Below are 16087 nucleotides of genomic sequence, written 5' to 3'. Positions count from 1 at the left end.
TATTTTGATTGGGGAGAAATCAGTGGATAAGAGAAGTTCCAAGAAGCTTCACTTTTCACTCGAGATAGAACAAGTGGCCAGGAGACCAAGAACAAGAACTTCAGCCAAGAGATCTCCTATAGACCCTACATCTGGTCAAACCATTGAGATATCAGAGAGCGCACCTGAAGGAGTCGAAGCTAATGAAAAGGATCATAGAATCAGGGAACTGCAATATCAACTTGATAAGGCACATCTAATGATAGCACAGTTGCAGCAAGAAAACAAATATCTCGAGAACCATCAAAGAGAGATTTGGTTCCTAATGTTGAAGACAAAGGTAAACAAATAGCAGATGTAGAATATATGCAGAAGATGATGGTTGAGTAGTCTAGAGGACCTAGAACTGGGTCTGTTGTTAGGAAAATGGAGATGCAAGTGAAAGAAGTTTCTCAACCTGAATAGAGGATAGTTAAAGTATACGATTAGCAAAATGAGTTCAATAGGCTGATGGAACAAATAGAGGAAGTTTAGCAGCAAATAGATTGGCTCGTAGAGAAAGATCAAGAGGATAAGCTGAGGATATTCGATCAATTAAAAATTATTGAAACTGCCATCCAAGAATCCAAATACAAGTTAAATTGTACCTTGCCTCTGCATAGGCAAGTAAGGAATATTTATACACAGAATTTGGTCTTAAGAAGAAGACTCAGACAAGTAAAACAACAACTGAATGGGGCTAGAAAATTTAGAAGGAGGAGGAGGGGTAGTTTAGACATTCTTGCAGAAGCACCACATAGTTAAAGTTCCCCAGGTGGATGCCCCAAAGTTCTGAATTTTGTCTCTTTTCTTATAAAACTTGCACAAGTTAGCTTTTTGATGAAGAATGTAGAAAAGTAGCAGGACATGCTGCGCATTGTTCATGATTCCCCATTTTGATAAAGCAGGAGAAATTTTGATTTTTGGATAGTTTTATGGCATGTTATAAGGTTATCATAGCTAGTGGGTGTTACCTTAAACAGTTTGGTTCGGGAAAAATCACCACATGGCGAAAGTTTTTGAGATGTTACTGGATCTGTGCAAGTTTGTTGCGCATTTGATAGAAAAAGGGAGATAGTGGTTCGGAGGCATGTTTTCAGTTTCAAAGTTATTTCATGAGTTCATAACCTTCTCAGGGACATTTCAAGACAACCCATTAGTTTCATCCTTTCAGAGATGGACCAGAGGTATGTACAACTTGGACTATTGCGCAACTGGAGATTTGCAATAGATCTGTTGCATTTTTAACACTATGCACATTTTGACTTGTTATTTCGAGGATTTGGTTTCTAGAAGTTGTTTTGATCATGATATTAGGTATCCTAGAACCTTAGGATGGTATAGTTAAAGGTTTGTTGTAAATATTCAAACTTTGATGATGCATTAAGCAAGGATTGGTAGTAGGTAAATCAGCACCTATTTTTCAGCATTTTAGAGTAATTCAATGTACCTAGCCAGAAACTCAGTTTTCTTTGAAGAATTTCGACCATACTAGTGGAAATCAAACTTTTGTGATGTATAAAATATGTAAAAGGCATAATAAAGAGGTTGTTAGTCGGTGTGTGGAAAGAAGATTGTTATTTTGTACTCAATCAATTTTTCAAGTGAATAGAAGAAGGTTGGAGTGGTTCAATAGTGATTAAACCTTGTTGGTAATGTGTTTTTCTATATTGTGAATTATTTATTGTCAGTTTCATGATTTAATACATGTCTTCATGTTTGGCTTAACAACAAAATATCTCAAAATTCACTACTTGTTGTGATTTGTTCTATGTTAGCTGAGCAGTCTATGTTTTCTTCATATGACATTTAGAATTCATCTTGTAATCTGATGCTCTAGTGTCATCCTCACAACTCTTCATTCACCCTATCTACAACAAATCAGGTTAAAATACCAACAAATTTCCTATATTTTCCCTACCTAAATCACCTAATTATCCCTTATTCACTTGAAACCATTAGCAGAGGGTGACTCCATGCCCAATGGATGTGTCTTCTCCCACCTGCATGCAAAACATTAAAATCAACTTGCTCTTGTGATCCTCATAACTAGCCTAAGATCAAAAATTATTCAATCAACAAATTGAATGAGATAACCTTAGTGAGAAAGCCCTCTCCAAGGCTAAAAGGGCTATATTCTAGCCTAAAAGTGGTATGTGGATACCTTTTTAATCCTTTTTCAGCCTAAAGGAAATTACATATTGCTAACATAGTGGTGTCGTCGCTGGGAACGAAAGGTTTCATCTTCTCTGGGAAAGATCATCAAAGTTTCAGATCTGATTGTTGATGGTGGACAATAGTCAGACACAAGGAGGTTGTATCATTCACCTAGCGATTCCAATCAATGTTACATTCATATTCAAAGCTTAGTTGACAGAGAAATGGAGGGATATTTCAGAAAGACCAGGTATCAAAGCTTCAGTTTTTTGCAAGAAATCTTATTCTTTTTCATCAAATACCTCTTGTCCTTTCCTGAACATGTTAAAAGAATTTTCCTTTACTTTTCATATTCTAATGATGACCATAAATCTGCACTTGATATTCCCTCTTTTAAAATTGTAAAGACATCTTCTTTTCCTTTCACTTTTGATGTTGAAAAGGATTCCAATGATGACTATGATCAGTTTTATGAACCTCATGTGACCCAAGCCATTGTCATACCCCCTATACCAAATCCTATATCTTCCAAGTTTCAAGAGAGATATAAACCCCTCAAATTACCTCTTGTCCTCCATGAATTTCCAGCAAAGCACTATAAGTATCTGCCTATGTTTGATGGAGGATTTGACAAGATTTCAACTGAAAAACACATCCAGGGTTTTGAACATTTCCTTGACCTTTTTGAAGTTGAACAAGATGATGTATGTATGAGAGCTTTTTCTCAATCATTGCAAGGAGAAGCTAAGAGATGGTTTAGAATTCTGTCAGCTGGGAGTATTGCCAATTTCCAATAGTTTGAGCACACTTTCCTTGACAGATGGGAGGTTAAGAAAAACCCTTTCCAGATTCTGGTCGAATATGAGAGTCTAAAGAGGTATCCAGGTGAGACAGTCCAAGAGTTCTCAACCAGATTTAATAAAGTTTACAATTCCATACATGCTGCTATAAAACATCCCCCAGGGTAGGTTACGCTTCATTACCCTGATGGCTTTGATTATGATCTTGTTTATCAGCTTAGAGAAAGGAATCTAGTCTCTTTGGAGGATATGCCAAAAAGTGTTATTAGTGTAGAAGCAAACTTGTTGGCCAAAAATTCCAAGATGAAGGTTGAAAGGAGGGGAGGTGTAAAGGAGGAGCCATCAACATCATCAGATATCAAGTTGGATACTTTGGTGAAAACAATAGAAAATATGATGGAAAGGATGACTTTGGGAGACAAAGTTGTTGCTGGAGAACAAAAGAACCTAGGAAATCAACAGTAGGTAAGACATCCTTTCCAAGAATATTTTACAGAAGAAGGAGAGGTTGTTGGCCCAAACAGTTTTGTTTCTGATTCATGTCACCATGAGCTAGAAACTAATTGTTTTATATATTCACTTGAAGACAGTCATGAAGAGCAACCAGCGGCATGTTCTTAGCAAGAGAATGTTCAATTACAACAGCTTATAGAAAGAAATCAACATGCCTGTGTTAGTTATGACAACAATGAAGAATGTAATAGCCCTGGAGAAAATTCCATGTAATAAAAGTTAAAAACAACAACCACGGTTATTGGGACACTTATTCCATGTTGAATGTTGGGCAAGACATCCTAGGGGGTGTTCATTTGGTTGTTTATGGCTAAGGAAATTGGCAAAGGTAATGGTTAAGGCTTTGGAAAGGAAAAATGGCATTTTTGGCACAATTATTTATGAAAATAATGGAAATTAGGAGAAAAAGGATGTGAAAGATCACAGGTTGCATGTGAGGAGGAAAATGAAGGAAAATAATGAAAAATAAAGAAAATAGAGGCCTCATTCATAAAAAATCTTATGAGGATCAATTGGTAACCTTTTTCCAGTTGATTTTTGGAGCTCTCTCATTATTCTCTCTCTCTCCCTCACTCTTGGACACTTAGATTTTTCTTGGAGAACTTTGGCATTGGAGCAAGAAATGAAAAGAAGGCAAGAGGAAGCAAAGATCAAGAAGGGAAAGGCAGGATCAACCAGCTACAACAGGCTTCATTGCAGGTATCAATTTTCATGTGTATTTTCCTTGCTAGATTTGGCATGTATGGGATTGCATGTGGTTCTTTTCTATCATGGCATGGATTTTTCCAGGTGTGACAGTGTTCTTCAGCCTAGCCTTGCCATTTCCTGATAGCTTTGATGAGATGGGTTTCTCATATTCAGTTAATGTGGGATGGCCGGATGGATTCGAAGTTGTGTGGGGTAGATATCCAAACTAACAAACGCATGGCCTAGTGGTCCCTGAATTGGTCTGTGGATCACGGTAAAGCCACTAGACTAGTAACCCCTGAACCAGACTATGGGTTGCAGTATAGCCAGATTGTGTGCCTCGGTGGGCCTAGGAATCCTTGCCGGTGAATGGAAGGATATACAGTAAATCCAAGAGGTGGATTTATCTATGTTGGGCCTAGTAGTCTTGGGATGGTATGTATGGTAAAGCCTAGAGAGTGTGTCTCGGTGTAGGACCTAGTGATCCCTGGATCAAACTATGGATTACGATAAAGCCTGAGAGATCACTCAAATTCCTCACGGTGTCAGCGGAGAACTCCGGTGGCATCCATGTTTATGGGTAATTTTTGGTGTGTTCTATGAGTCCCACATTCATGGTTGGAATATGGCACAGGGGTGATTTTCTGAAGAGGGACTTGGCTCAGCCAATCTATGGTTAGGTGGAACATGGTAGTCCCATCTCTTGTTGGTTTATTGCATCCATTAATGAGAAATTCATTCCCTTGATTTTCATATGTAAATGTATTGATGTATATGTGGATTTTATGGTTGATATGTTTATGATATTTATGTCCCTATTATGTTGGTTATGTGTATGTTTTATGGCAGTCGCTATGTATGGCTCTCAACATGTTTTTACTTGTAATTGAATGGATAATGTATATATGACCTAATAGATGATAATGCAGCAAATGACATGAGGGAACAATGGTTCATAGCAATTCTCAGATAAGTATGAGATACCTACACTTAATTATGTTGTTTACACCTGTAGGTTACATGTTGATGATATGTTCGATGAAATTCCTATCATGGCTAGTATTGGTCTGGTTAAGGTCTTGTTCATCTTATTGCTTTGGCATCATTGTTTTCATGTTCTTTTACTAATCTTAAGATATCACTCCATTCTAGGCAGTGACCTAAGCTATGGGCCTGAAAAAGTGGCTTAAATCTCGGGGTCGCTGGCATAGAACTGGTAAATTGGGTCCCTAGACACTGGCACATAAGCCTATGAGAGTGAATTTGGGTTTCTGGACACTGTCATGCTTATAGCATGAGAGTGACTAAGGCCTAAGATGGTCAAAACTTCAGTAGGACCCAAGGACAAGTTGTCTGAAGTGTTGGATTGGTTTTTGTGGGTCCTAAAGCTGATGTTGGATGATTGTGTTTGATATTTCCACCTATTCCACTTCCTTAAGGTTACATTGGAGGTCGAATCCAATCATAGTAGTCTCTCGTCGCTTGTTTACCCTAGTTGACTAGTTGTTTGGGTAGATGTGGGAGGAGAGTGTTATAGAGTGGTACCAAAGCATGGTTAACCCCTTGGACTAGATGGGAAGTGTGTGGTGGTCATGCATGCATGTTAGTTGCATGTGTCTCTTTTACACTTGCATTCCATGTGCTTGTTACATTTGCTTGATGATTGATTATGGTTGAAGTAAGTTTTTCATGGAGAATTTGATGATTGATTTTTTGGAATGCATCGTCATGAGTATTTGACTGGTTACATATTGTTACATATCGCTTACATGTTGATTTTATGTAACCTACTTACATCCTTGTATGTTAGGCTACATTCTTGTATATTTGATTACATGTATCAGTCTTGTAGGTTGATTACAAGAATTGATCGCATATGTTCGACTACATGCGTTTATGCGTAAGTGTAGTTGATTAGGCATTGCTTATGCATGTTGTTGGCTGCATGTGGAAATGTGTACAATGGAGTAATGGTTGTTGTCATGCATGACGTCATAGCTTGAATTGTTGATATGGCCTTGCATTGATGACTAGACCCTAGCTAAAATGATGTTTATGATTTGACGCACTTACTTGTTATATGTCTATATGTTGTTATGATTATGTTATGCATGTATCACGCTGATTTGATGATCTTTCAAATGAGGTAACCTCCCCGAATTATGATAAGGTACATTGATTTAGTGCGATTTGGTTTATCTAACATGTAATGCATTGCAAGAAAGAGACCAAATGGCTAGCAAGGTGGTAGACTACATAGAATCTCCCTATGCATCAGATGAGTAGTGTGGTGCAGGGCACACCTCTGATTTGGAAGATACATTGAGGAGCTTGAAGGAAGAGATAAAGAGTTGTAAGGGAGATAATGATCTGATCATATAGGCACAAGAGAAACAAGAAGAGGTTAATGCAATACTTCTTCAAATTTTGTTAGACCTGCAGTGACAAGCGCCGCTTCGGATCAGCTATGTAAAAGAGGATAGAACTAATGGGGCATATAGTAGTAGGTCTCTTGGTAGACACAGGTCAGATAGATCTGATACAGTGGGAGATGGAAGGTTGTTCGACACTCCAGCTAGGAGGGGCGATGAGTACAAGTATTATTCTAGTTTTGGTTTTAAAAGACATCATGATTGTCATTGTTATCATCCTTACATGAGGAGTGATAGGGTATACTTTCCGGATGAATTCAAGAAAGAAAAACCACCTACTTTTGATGGAGCTGTAGAAAATCCAAAAGATGTAAAGGCTTGGATACTTGGGACGAACAAATTCTTTGAGTTGCATGAGTACACAGATAACATGAAGTCCAGAATAGCTATCTTCAGCTTGAAAGGTAAAGCAGACATCTGGTGGGAAGATGTTAAGCAGGTCAAAGACATCATGAAAGATGACTTGAGTTGGCAGGAGTTCAAGAGGCTTTTCAGCAAGAAGTACTTGTTAGAGAGGTACTACGACAGTAAGGCCAAAGAATTCTATGAGCTAAATATGGGATCAATGACAGATGAAGATTACACAACCAAGTTGTTGGAGCTATTGAGGTATGTACCATATCTTACTGATGAGAAGGCTAAAGTTTAGAGATTTTTTAGTGGTTTTCCATTAGCATTTAGAGATTGGATTGAGTATGATGGGCCTCAATGACTTGAGGAAGTCATTGGGGAATCGAAGCATTGTTATGAATAGTCAAAGTGTAATAATGAATCTCAACCAGGATGGAAGGGAAAAGAAAAAGGTAGTGGCAAATGGTAGCCTAAGAGAACAAGGCCTCATAATGTAGATGGGAAAGAAAATATGGCACCGCAAAAGAAGTTTAATGTAGCTAGACAGGGACACGGGTCACAACAGCATCATAGAGGTGAGGGAACTGGTCAATTGGAGTGTTGGACATGTGGTGAGGAACACTGTAGGAGAAATTTTCTGCAACATCAGGGTGGTAGGCCTAAGATATACAGTGCACAGGAGGCGCAGACTATTGGGGATGTTGGCTAGAGTATTCCTCATATTTATGCAGCAGTGGACAACAGACAGGCAGAACACCAGGCATCTATCATTGAGATGGACGGTAAGCTTTGTGATCAAGTTATTTCTATTTTGATTGACCATCGATCTAATTATAGCTATGTTAGTCCTGACATGGTGGATAAGTGTGGTTTGAGTAAGGAATTAAATGAAAAGTCTTGGTTAGTCCAGTTGGATACAGGTACAAAGAAGTGAGTTCATCATTGGGTAAGAGCTTGTGCATTTAACATGAATGGTATGTCTACCACAACACATATAAATGTATTATCGTTGGGATAATACATTATGTTGTTGGGCATGAATTGATTTTATATTCATAGAACCAAGGTAGATTTTTATGACAAAGCCATTGAGTGCGTTGATGACAATGGGGAACCAAGAGTCTTGCAAGGGAAAGAAGAAAGCCACATCAGTTAGGATGGCGATAGCTATGCAAGCAAATCATAGTCGTAAGAAAGGGTGTGTATTATTTGCAATGCACATTTTTAGTGATAAGGGTAAGGAGGTTGAGGATGTAGATGTGTTGAGAAGGTACCCAATTTTGCAGTAGTTTCAAGATGTATTTCCTGAGGACATTATAGAGTTTCAACCTCAGAGGGAGGTAGACTTTTCTATTGAGTTGGTGCAAGGGGAAGCTCTAGCATCAAAAGCACCTTACAGGATGAGCACGCCTGAGTTGGTTGAGTTAAAGTTGCGGTTGAAGGAAATGTTGGAAAAAGGATACATTAGGCCAAGTGTATCACCTTGGGGCACACCGGTATTGTTCGTGAAGAAGAAAGATGGTACTCTCAAACTATGCATCGATTACAGACAGTTGAACAAAGTGACAATCAAGAACAGGTACCCTTTGCCGAGGATTGATGACTTGTTCGATCAACTGAAGGAAGCAACAGTTTTCTTGAAGATCGACTTAAGATCCGGATACCATCAGGTGCGCATCAAAGAGGAGGATATTTACAAGGCAACTTTTCGGATCAGGTATGGGCATTATGATTTCGTTGTTGTTCCATTTGGCTTGACTAATGCTCCAGATACATTTATGTGTTTGATTAAAAGTGTGTTTCGTCCATACTTGGATAAGTTTGTTATTGTGTTCATTGATGATATACTGGTATATTCTAAAAATTAGGAAGAGAATGTCGAGAATTTAGCAACAGTGTTGAGGTTGTTGAGAGAGAATCGGTGGTATGATAAGCTCGGCAAGTGTAGTTTCTTTCAGACTAGGGTACATTACTTAGGACATGTGGTCTCCAAGGAGGGCATTGCAGTAGATCCAGAAAAGATAAGAGTCATCATGGAAAGGATAGCTCCTAAGAATGTGGATGAGGTGAGATATTTCATGGGTTTGGTAGGCTATTATAGGAGGTTCATCAGGAACTTCTCACAGATTGCTTATCCTATCACATCATTGCAAAGGAAAGGTAAGAAGTTTGAATTAACAAAGGAGTGTGAGGCAAGCTTTAAGAAATTTAAGCATTTGTTGACACATGCACCAGTTCCTCAGATTGCAGATCCATACAAAGAGTTTGTGGTATGCACATATGCTTGCAAGAGAGGACTTGGTGGAGTCCTTATGCAAGATGGATAGGTGGTATGATATGAGTCCCGGAACTAACCAAGCATGAGTAGAACTACCCTACACTTGACCTTGAGTTAGCAACAATCATACATGCCTTGAAGATGAGGAGGAATTATATTCTTGGCATGAGGTTTGTACTTATGAGTGATCATATTGGGTTGGGGTACTTGTTTGACCAGCCAAATCTGAATGCTAGGCAGGCTAGATGGTTGGCCATGATTAACGAGTTTGATTTTGAGATCAGGTACATCAAAGGTAAAGAGAACAGGGTGGAAAATTCTCTCAGTAGACGGGTACAAGTAAACCACTTGGAAGCTATGAACTCCTATGGGACATACTTACAAGATAGGATCTTGCAGGCAGGTTAGCAAGATGTTAGGTATATGGAGATTTGGACAAGTTGCAACAGGGTGCTGGTACAGGTACAAGCCATATTACAGGTACAAGTATAGGTACATGTAGTGGTACATGTACAAGTGGAAGTATAGGTACATGCACAAGTACGAGTACAGGTAAAGGTGCAAGTGCACAGGGTATGGATTATTGTCTTACAACATATGGATTGGTCAAGTTCCGAGACAAGATATATGTACCAGATAGAAGCAAACTCAAGAAGGTGATATTGAAAGAGTTTCATGCGAAACCTTATTCAAGTCACCTGGGTTATCAAAAGACACTGAAAACAGTGAAGAGATTTTACTATTGGCTGAATTTGAAGAGGGATGTAGCAGAGTTTGTGGCGAGGTGATTTCATTGACAGTGAGTAAAAGCAGAGTATAAACATACAGGTGGACTGCTACTGTCGATCGTGATTCCAGAATGGAAATGGGAGGTTATTTCCATTCATTTCTTCATAGGGTTGCCGAAGACAGTGAGACATCATGATTCCATCATGGTTATCGTGGGCAGGTTGAGAAAGGTTTCATTCCAGTGAAGTCTACATTCTCAGCTAGTGATGTAGCACAGGTATTCGTTAAAGATGTGATCAGGTTGCATGGTGTTCCAAAGAACATTATGTCAGACAAGGATGTGAAGTTCACTTCCAAGTTCTGGAAGGATTTATTTGCAGGTTTGGCCACAAAGTTCACCTTCAGTACAATGTATCATCCACAAACAGAGAGGGTCAACAGGATGTATTTGATGCATCAACAATAAAAGTGGTAAAATTATCTTCCTTTGGTATATTTCACATACAAAAAAGGTTATCAGGATTCATTGAGGATGAGTCCATTTGAGGCATTGTATGTGCAGAGTTGCAACACTCCTATCATTTGGAGTGATCCGATTAGCAGGGTATTGATTGGACCAGATATGTTGGCAGACATGGAACATGAGATGAAAGTGATCAAGAAGAATCTAAACGTAGCACAAGATAGGTAGCATAGGAAAGGTAGATAGGAATGGGTTGTTCAAGAAGTTCCAAGTCAGGGAATAGGTGTACTTGCACATCAAACTAAAGGAGAGATCCTTGTAGATTGGATCTTGTGCCAAGCTGGCACCACAATTTTATGGACCCTTCAATATCATTGATAGGATTGGGCCAGTAGCCTATCGACTTGCACTACCTCTGATAGTGAAATTCCATGATGTTTTCCATGTATATTTGCTTAAGAAGTATGTTAAGGATGTTGATCATGTGATTGATTGATCTGTATTGTAGGTGGAACCAGATGGAGAATTCTAGCCAGAACCTCAGTGTATATTGCAGAAAAATGTGCTCATGCTCCAGAACTGAGCAATCGAGCAAGTTAAAGTGCAATGGAAGCACTTTGGTCCTGATGAAGCTACATGGGAGATGGCAGATTAGATGCAGGATATGTATCCTTCCTTGTTTGTCGGTTGAGGCAAAGCAGCTTTGATATGGTGTTTTGGTATATGCTTTGATATGGTGTTTTGGTATATGCTTTGATATGGTGTTTTGGTATATGTTTTGATATGATGTTCTGGTATATGTTTTGGTACATGTTTTTGGTATATATTTTGGTGATATTTCTATATGTACATATGTATATGGATGTAAATACTGCCATGAGCTATGTTATAAAGCTCCACTAAGTGGTATGGGTATCATGTCATTATGATTATGTTGTCATGTTATTATGATATCATGTGGTTATGTTATCATGATGTTATGATGTCATGTGGGTTGGCACTCAGTAGGATGATCATTGTAAATATCGTAATGAGCTATGTTATAAAGCTCTAGTATGCGGTATGTTGTCATGATGTTTTTCTTTTGAGCAAGTCCTTCATTGTAAATACTACATTGAACTCTGTTATAAAGCTCCATGAGCAGTATGTCTTCTTTCAGTGGGTTACTAAGGTATATGTGTGATTGAACACCAAGGACGGTGTCCCCCAAGGGGGAGGGTTTTGTAACAACCCTAGTGAAAATTCCATGTAATAAAAGTTAAAAACAATAACCACAATTGATGGGACACTTATTCCAAGCTACATGTCGGGAAAGACATCTTAGGGGGTGTTCATTTGGTTGTTTATGGCTAAGGAAATTGGAAAAGGCAATGGCTAAGGGTTTGGAAAGGCAAAATGGCATTTTTGGCACAATTATTTGTTAAAATAATGGAAATTAGGAGAAAAAGGAGGTGAAAGGTCATAGGTTTCATGTGAGGATGAAAATGAAGGAAAATAATGGAAATTGAAGAAAATAGAGGCCTCATTCATAAAATGGCTTCTGAGCATCAGTTGGTAACCTTTTGTCAATTGAGTTTTGGAGCTCTCTCATTATCCTCTCTCTCTCCCCCTAACTCTTGGACACTTAGAGTTTTCTTGGAGCACTTTGGCATTGGAGAAAGAAAGGTAAAGAAGGCAAGAGGAAGCAAATATCAAGAAGGGAAAGGTAGGAGCAAGCAGCTATAACAAGCTTCATTGCAGGTATCAACTTGCATGTTTATTTTCCTTGCTAGATTTTGCATGCATGGGATTGCATGTGGTTCTTTTCTATCATGGCATGGGTTTTTCTAGGTGTGATAGTGTTCTTTAGCCTAGCCTTGCCATTTCCTAATAGATTTTATGAGATGGGTTTCTCATATTTGGTTAATGTGGGATGGTCGGATGGATTCGAAGCTGAGTGGGGTTGATCTCCAAACTAACAAACACATGGCCTAGTGGTCCCTGAGCCAGACTGTGGATCACTATAAAGCCACTAGCCTAGTAACCCCTGAACCGGACTGCGGGTTGCGGTAAAGCCATATTGTGTTCCTCGGTGGGCCTAGGAATCCTTGCTGGTGAATTGCAAGACATACAATAAAGCCAAGAGGTGAATTTCTCTTCGTTGGGCCTAAGAGTCCATGGATGGATGTACGATAAATCCTAGAGAGTGTGTCTCAGTGTAGGGCCCAGTGATCCCTGGATCGGAATATGGATTATGGTAAAGCCTGAGAGAATAGGAGGCACTCAAATTCCTCACGGTGTAGGTGGAGAAATCCAGTGGAATCCATTCTTGTTGGTGTTTTTTGGTGTGTTTTATGAGTCCCACATTCATGGTTGGAATATGGAACAGGGGTGATTCGCTAAAGAGAGACTTGGCTCAGCCAATCTATGGTCGGGTGGAATGTGGTAGTCCCATCTCCGGTTGGTTTATTGCATTCATTAATGAGAAATTCATTCCCTGGATTTTCATGTGTAAATTTATTGATGTATATGTAGATTTTATGGCCGATATTTTTATGATATTTATGTCCCTATTATACTAGTTATATGTATGTTTTATGATAGCAACTATGTATGGCTCTCAGCATGTTTTTACTCATAAATGAGGATAATTTATCTATGTCCTAATATATGATAATGCAACAAATGACATGAGGGAACAATGGTTCATAGCTATTCTCAGATAAGTATGAGATCCCTACACTTAATTTTGTTGTTTACACCTGTAGGTTACATGTTGATGATATGTTTGACGAAATGCCTGTCATGGCTAGTAGGGATCTAATTAAGGTCTTATTCAACTTATTTCTTTGGAATCATTGTTTTCCTGTTCTTTTACTGATCATAAGCTATCACTCCATTCTGGGAAGCGAAATGGGCTCTGGGCAAGAAAAAGTGGCTTAAATCTCGGGTTCGTTGGCACAGAACTGGAAAATTGGGTCCCTGGACACTGGTACATAACCCTGTCATGCCTATAGCATGAGAGTGATTAAGGCCCAAGATGGTCAACTTTAGTAGGACCCAAGGACAAGTTTTCTAAAGTGTTGGATTGGTTTCTGTGGGTCCTAAAGCTGATGTTGGATGATTGTGTGTGATTTTTCCATCGATTCCACTTCCTTAAGGTCACATAGGAGGTCGAATCCAATCACAGTAGCCTCTCGTCGCATGTTTACCCTGGTTGGCTAGTTGCTTGGGTAGAGGTGGGAGGACGGTGTTACAAAGAACATGAAGAAAATACCAAATCAAGTGAAGAAACTATTCCCTTGTGTTTTGCCTCATTTAAATTACTGAAGCGGAAATTTCATAATGTTAAAGGTGAGCAATATTATAGTTTTTTACATTGAACATAAGGAAAACAATGAGGTTGTTGATGGAACTCTCTACCCTTAAGTTTTGTTTCATTTGAGTTCCTCAAGAGAAAATTTAAAACTATAACTGAAGCAAAGGATGATGAGCCTATGAAAGATCATATAGTCTCCTCGAAACCAATACACAATAAATTGTGGTATTCTTCTCATATTTTGAATGATCCAATAGCTAGTTATTTAGATTGTTTCTGCAATCAAATTTCTCCTCCTTTAGCTAGTTGTGACCCTGAAAACAAGGGTGATGAAGACTTAATTTGACAGCCAGCATCATTTTTTTGTCCAACGATGGTTTCATTACAAAATTCAAATGAAGGTTTGCAAACCTACCATGACAGCTATAAGATGAAATTGCATGAAAGCGAGGATGCACATAAAGGTTTGTATTCATGGTATGTAGACAACCTAAAGAAGAATTGCAATATGTCAGATGAGGTGAAATTCAGTGTTCATTCATTTGAGGACCCTTTTGCAACATTCTTGGATTCAGTAAGTGGGCCTAAGTTCATAAAATATTAGAAAGTTGAATTTGTTTGCAAGTGTTTACTAGAGTTGTCATTCAATAGGTTTTCTATTTTTCTTGTGAACAAGCACATGCAAAGAAATCAACCAGTGGATAAAGTGCTTGCGTGGTTACACTGGTTGTTTGAATTCACTAAATCAAGTTGCTTGTGGATCAATTAGAGTGGGTATGTGTGATGAATAAGATCAACACCCTAAGAATTATTTTTAGTTTCAGTTTGGAACAAAGCTTTCAATTTTCAGTGTATAGTTTAGGTTTCAGTTTGAAGAATGGATTTGGTTTAGTTGAGGATTGGAATAGGTTTCCAGTTTGGTTTCAGTTGTAGTGGTTTCAAAGCAGGAACAGGTTGCAGGAATGATAATGGTCAGGCACATGGTCTGCAATGTTCTTGTCACCTCGTAGGGAGGATTCCATCCCCATTGGAGCCAATGTTAGGGTCCTATATTATAGGGATCTTAGTCATTTCAGTATTTCTATGTACTTGAGGTCAATTTGTAAATGTCAATCTTGATTTCATGAGTATTATGGTTTAAAAGGGTATTTTGTGAATATGAGGTCTTTTGTGAATAAGGTTTAGGATTAAGTCTCATGAAAAGGTTCTAAGATTGAAAGAGGCCTATTTGGTCAAGGAAAAGTTTAGTGTCATGAGAGATCATCATAAAAAGGGTAATCATAAGGGGTAATTGGTCATGTCATGAAATATTTGGTCATCATGAGTTTGTTATGCTGAGTCATGTCAGTTATAGGGATTAGTTATGGTCATTCATGTCATGCTACCATTATTTCAAAAACACCACTTATCCATATTTCACATCTAGAAGTGGGTCATCATTACTTTAAAATAAGATCCTAGAAGTGTATGAAGGTTTCAAAAGTGCCTTTTCACTTTCATTTCAATCATTTGAAACTATCATCTGCTCTGAAACACTTTGGAGGATGAGAAGAGGAATGTTGTTATTTTCCATTGAAGTTGCTGCAAAGTTGGAGTTCGTTGCACAACTGAGGAACTCGCTGCGCATCTCAAGAAATAATCAATTCGATTACAGCGTTTTCCTTGAACCCTACATACCTCTATTTTGAACTACAGTTGAGTATCATTAACCAGATCCTTGTTTACCTCTTTCCAAAGAAAAACCCTAGCTACAGTTATTGCGTGTCTCCCCTGTTCGTTGTGCATTTACCTGTTTCCACTTTGCTACAAAATTCACCGTTGAATAACATTGCACATTGTTTTGAAGAAGTTTGTAAGCCTACACATACAACCATGAACACTCCAGAGATGAAAAGAAGGTAAAAGGAGGAGACATTGTAATATATGAACCCCAATACCTCAGTCTAGTGAACTTTGACCCTGCCATCAGGGATTCATTTCAACAAACTAGGTGCATTTCCTCTTGTGAGAAGATTTAGTGCCAGGGCCACCACTTCCATCTCACCAAACAATTTACATTGAATTTCAAGGGGAAGGAGGTAAAGGTTGGAAATTTGGAGTTTTTTTGTCTCTGAACAATTGGTGAAGATTGGTTTAAGGCATGGAGTTGGATTTAGCTCATTTTAAATCATTTTTTAAGCCACAATACAAGGAGGGCTATGGGTCCATTATCCCAAGGAGTTATCTACTGGACCACTATAGTAATTTGTTGAAAGTAATTCAAAGGTATTTTACATGTGAAGGGAGGTTCAACAAAATCTATCAGTACCACATTAGACTTCTGATGCATTTTACAGGCAAGAAAGCCTTGAATTTGCCTTA

This window comes from Pinus tabuliformis, chromosome 9, assembly GCF_031772625.1.
Source record: "Pinus tabuliformis cultivar Carrire ecotype Pingquan chromosome 9, CPIR1, whole genome shotgun sequence".
NCBI classification, from domain to species: Eukaryota; Viridiplantae; Streptophyta; class Pinopsida; order Pinales; family Pinaceae; genus Pinus; species Pinus tabuliformis.
This window is presented reverse-complemented; position numbering follows the sequence as displayed.